This window comes from Trichosurus vulpecula, chromosome 2 (assembly GCF_011100635.1).
Source record: "Trichosurus vulpecula isolate mTriVul1 chromosome 2, mTriVul1.pri, whole genome shotgun sequence".
Lineage (NCBI taxonomy): Eukaryota > Metazoa > Chordata > Mammalia > Diprotodontia > Phalangeridae > Trichosurus > Trichosurus vulpecula.
Genome location: NC_050574.1, coordinates 367,164,026 through 367,169,438, shown reverse-complemented (window position 1 = coordinate 367,169,438; position 5,413 = coordinate 367,164,026). Strand labels below are relative to the sequence as shown.

The following is a 5,413-nucleotide window of genomic DNA, read 5'->3' as shown; positions in this document are numbered from 1 at the left end:
CTTTTTTTTAAAGTGACATTTGAGAGGCCAGCCAGATTTGTGCCATATGTTCTTTGTTGTAATTCTTAGGTGCAAGGCTTTGAGAGAGGCACTTGAAAGGACAACACCTAATTCTCCCTTGGGGCCCAGACACCTTTTCTGAAATTGGGAATATGGACAAATGAACCAATTGCACATTCAATGAATTTGTTGAGGACAGGCAGTGGTTCTGAATTAGCTAAAAAAAAATTTCCTCTTTTGCTTACAAACCCACCTCCCTTCCTCCTTCCCCTCCTCATTCTCTTCTCTCTTCTCCCTCCCTCCCTCTCTCTCTCTCTCTCTCTCTCTCTCTCTCTCTCTCTCTCTTTCTCTCTCTCTTTCTCTCCCTCTGTCTCATATTTCCACTGAGTTTCTTCTGCAGAACTCAGGCCCAAGGGACCTTCCCCCATGCTCTAACATTGCACCTAACAAATAGAGCAAATGTACTGTTCTAGATTCATCTTCCTGAGTTCAAATCTGGGCTCAGACATTAGCTGTGTGATCCCAAGCAAGTCAATTAATCCTGTTTGCCTCAGTTTCCTCATTTGTAAAATGAACTGGAGAAGGAAATGACAAACCACTCCAGTATCTTTGCTGAGAAAACTCCAAAATGGACTCATGAAGAGCCAGATATGACTGAAAACTACTAAACAACAACTGGTCTAGAGGAATTGCTGGCTTTGTGTGGTTTTGTTTTGTTTGGTTTGGTTTGGTTTTTTTGCTTTGCTTTGCTTTGCTTTGCTAGGTGTTTTTCCGTGAGTATAGGTGGATAGTGTTTCAATGTAAGAACTAATTCCCAACATTTCTCAGGAAATTTATATATTTTTCTGAATCTCAAATTCTGAGAAAAATCAGTTGAAAAACTGGGGGAAGTGTCATAGTTTTCCTATGAAAATTAAATGTTAAGAAGCAACTTGGCTGTTACTGGTTTGAAGGAATTTATTGATGTTGGTTAGGGTTGACATTTTCTGGGAAGCAGGACTAGAGCACATAGGAGAGTAGTGGTCACAATCTAATTGGTCAATCTTGCTTGTAACTGTTGTCATGTGATAAGCATATGTTTGTGGCCCTGTCTACTAATGGTGAGTCATTATTACAAATAAAATATATGTTAATGTTTATATACATAGAATATTTTATAAAAATTATATGAGAGGTATTTCAGGAAGCAAGTTTGGGAAAGCAAAATAATTTTGTAAAATGACAATTTTTTCACATGATTAACCTTTCCAGGTGATCTGGAAGTTACATTATTTGAATACTACCCTACAATGTCTGCTCTTGTTTCCTGGTATTTGAATATTTGCTATAGTGTACAGTTCCTTGTAAATGTTATTAAATCTAATATTTCTTATTTGTTAAATGTTTTTAGACATCTATAAAAATGCAAAAAGAATATGAAGAATTTTTTATTTTAAGAAAGATAAAGGAAATCAGCCAGCTCATTGTCAGATGTTTTAAGTAATGGTCACAACATATAATAATAATAATAACAAACCATATATTTATTATTATATTTTTACAGAAAACTTTTTTACAGAACTTACAAATTTTTAAAGTAACTCTAACATAGAAAAAAATGAGTCACTGTTTATTATTATGGTCACATATTATTATTTAAAATATGTAAATAAAATGTTATGAAAAATCCAGAATAACTTATGATTTCAGGAATTTCCGAGAATTTTCCAGGAATGTTGATTTCTCATTCCCAAATCCTGAAGATTTGGGAATATCTGGGTGAGTGATCCTTTGTTGGATGTTCCTTATCTTGGTGGTGGGATTTCAAGAGATTGGGAGCTTCTGAGTCCCTCAGTGAGGGCTGGCTAGAAGCAGGAGGAATTTTCTGAATTGGAGGGGATGAACAGTGACAGGAAGGGGAACCCAAGCCCTGGCATGACCAGACAATCTTTTTCACCTACCTCGAAGGTCATTTTGTTGTTGTTTTAAAGCTCTCAGTATGGTGTCTGATGTAAAATAGTAGGTGTGATATAAATGCTGATTTCCCTTTGGAACTACCTGACCTATCTCAGGTGGCAGTTCATGTCCTCACCAACTAGGGTGGACTGGCTAGGATCAGTGACACTGTGATTTGCAGTACCCAGCCCCAACAAGAGGCAAAAAGTTGGGCTGGAGCAGTAGCAACATCTGAAACACTCCTGCCAAATATGGGAGGGTAGTTGTACTGCAGACTTGCAGTAATACTCTGCCCAGGGGGGCAGAGTTGGGCATAGGCATGGGAGAGGGACAGCACTTGCCCAAACACATAAAGATAACATTTATATGGCACTTATTATGTGCCAGGCACTGTGCTAAGCACTTTACAATTATGATCTCATGTGATCCTCACAACAACCCTGGGAGTTAGGTGCTGTTATTATCCCCATTTTACAGTTGAGAAAATTGAGGCAGACAAAGCTTAAGTGACTTGCTCAGGGTCACACAGCTAGTAAATGTCAGAGACTGGGCCAGGCAATCTATTGACCGTGTCAGCTGGCTGCCTCTAACAGATGTGGACTGTGCTTTCTCCAAAAAAGTCAAATCTGCCACTGGAAGGGTAGTCAGGTCCCCACAGTGGCAGTGCAATAGAGACAGAGGACAGCAGGTACTCGATCTGGCTCCAGAAGCAGAGTGGACAGACATGGATTGGCAGTCCTTGTGGCTCCTGAGCCAGCAGTAGAAGAGTCGGCACTAACTTGAACAGTGGCAAAAGTCAGGTTGATGGCAGCCCATTGTTTACTATAATTTAGAACTGATTGTTGCTCCGGGCAAGGGAATCTTGGCAGCAGATGAGTCGACCGGTAGCATTGCAAAGCAGCTGCAGTCCATTGGAACTGAGAACACAGAGGAAAATCGACACCTCTATAGGCAGTTGCTTCTGACAGCAGATGATCGCGTGAACAACTGTATCGGAGGTGTTATCCTTTTCCATGAGACACTCTACCAGAAAGCCGATGATGGCCGTCCTTTCCCCAAAGTCATAAAGGCAAAGGGTGGCATTGTGGGCATCAAGGTGGACAAAGGTGTAGTGCCCCTGGCAGGGACCAATGGCAAGACTACCACCCAAGGTCTGGATGGGCTGAGTGAGCGCTGTGCCCAGTATAAGAAGGATGGAGCTGACTTTGCCAAGTGGCGTTGTGTACTGAAGATTGGGAATAATACGCCTTCTCCACTTGCCATCATGGAGAATGCCAATGTGCTGGCCCGATATGCCAGCATTTGCCAGCAGAATGGCATCGTCCCCATCGTGGAGCCAGAAATTCTCCCTGATGGAGAACATGATCTGAAGCGTTGTCAGTATGTCACTGAGAAGGTCCTGGCTGCTGTCTACAAAGCTCTGAGTGACCACCGTATCTATCTGGAAGGGACCTTGCTGAAGCCTAACATGGTCACCCCTGGCCATGCCTGTACCCAGAAGTATTCACATGAGGAGATCGCAATGGCAACTGTAACTGCCCTTCGCCAGACTGTGCCTCCTGCAGTCACCGGTATCACCTTTCTTTCTGGGGGTCAGAGTGAAGAAGATGCCTCCATCAATCTGAATGCCATCAATACCTGCCCCTTGCATAAGCCATGGGCCCTGACCTTTTTCTTATGGCCGAGCCCTGCAGGCATCTGCCCTTAAGACCTGGGATGGAAAGAAAGAAAATGTCAAGGCTGCCCAAGAGGAATATATTAAGCGTGCCACGGCTAACAGCCAAGCTGCTCAAGGCCAAGTATACTCCAAGTGGAAAGTCAGGAGCTGCAGCCAGCGAGTCTCTCTTTGTCTCTAACCATGCCTACTAACTTAAGTCAAGGCCTTCCACCTGGGTATGCCCTAACACTCCAGGCCATCCATCACAGTCCAGGAAGAGGCTGAGATCCCAGAGCTTTGTGCTGACCTCTCCCATCACTCCTAACTTGTGTGGTATTGTTGCTCTCTGGTGAATCTAGTGACCCCTCCTCAGCCCACTTTTTCCAATAAACAACTATTTAACAAGGAAAAAAAAATAAAAGCAAGTAGTATAGTACCCTTAAAATTAACAAGAAAATTAACTGAGAAGCTTAACAGGAAAAATGGGAAGAGTGGACCATTTTGGAGAAAATATAATAAGTTCTGTCTTAGACATGTTTAGCTTGAGATACCTTTGGTGCATCCATAAGCATGGGTATCCACATGGCAGTTAATAATGCTTGACTGTAGCCTAGGAAAGACATTAGGCAAGCATCTTCAGAGATGATAATTGAACCATAGCAACTGGTGAGAAAACCAAGCATGAGTGAATAGAAGGAAATAAGAGGAGGTCCTGGGACAGATCTTTGGGCGACACCCCAAGTTACTTGGTGGGACCTGGGTAAAGATTCAGCAAAGGAAACTGAGTAGTAGTTAGGCAGGTAGGGGAAGAACTAGGAGAAGGCTGTCATGAAAACCTAAAGGGGAAATATTCAGAGGAATAGAGTGATTGACAGTGTTAAAAGAGGCAGAGGGGTCAGGAAAGATTGAGATGAAGGAAAGACCATTAGATTTGGCAATTGAAAGATCACTGGTAACTATGGAAAGAGCAGCTTTTGTTGAATGATGATGACAGAAGCCAGATTGCAAAATGTTTATCACCAAGTGAAAGGAAAGGAACTAGAGGCACCTCATATAGACAGTTTTTTTTCCAAGGAGTTTAATTGGAAAGGGGAAGAGATATATATAAGGATAGCTGCTGGGGGTGATTGGATCAAATGATGGTGTGGTTGATCACAAACCCAAAGAGGGAGTCAGTCACTAAGTGACCAAGAAGGCCAGGGGAACTTTGTTTCTTGAGCCAAGAAGTAGACTTTATCAATTAGTGAAAAGAAAAAGCTAGGATTGATTCCTCAGTAGCTGCACTGGTTAGCAAGGCTACCCCTGAGAGCAGGGGACTTCATAGTTAATTACAGGGAATGTATGGCCAGGAATGTTTGGTGGGGGGTTGATTTAGTTGTAAGATGAAGGGTAGGTAATTTGCAAACAATAATTATTGACTGAGTACCTAATGCAGTATGTGCAAAGCATTCAACTAGGCTGTGATCTTGGAGGAGGATTGTTGTTTGTCCTCCTTTCTTGAAGAGGACCATGACATCAGGAAGGTGGTGTCATGACTTGCAAATGAATTGGATTTAAGTGAGGCAGGGCTTGCAAAGTCACCAGCCTCACCCTCTCCTCAAGAGCCATCTGGGTCCAGTGGCAAGATATAGATCAAGATGATTGGAGATGTCCCCAGATACTGTGGGAGACCTTGGAGATTTTGAGCTAAGGTCTTTCCCAGGTCTCAGTTTGTTTGAGGCAACACTATTCAGTGATTAAGGATAGGTAAAAATGAGGCAAAGAATGGCCTCTTTTACCTCATCAAAAAAAAATCAATCTGGGAGGGGAAGACCCTCAGGG

At 42.5% G+C, this 5,413-nt stretch overlaps 1 pseudogene; it reads left to right on the top strand.

The window, feature by feature from the left end:
- The first annotated feature begins 1,075 nt into the window (after nucleotides 1-1,075).
- LOC118837186 lies at nucleotides 1,076-3,997 on the top strand (annotated as a pseudogene).
- The last annotated feature ends 1,416 nt before the right edge of the window (nucleotides 3,998-5,413 follow it).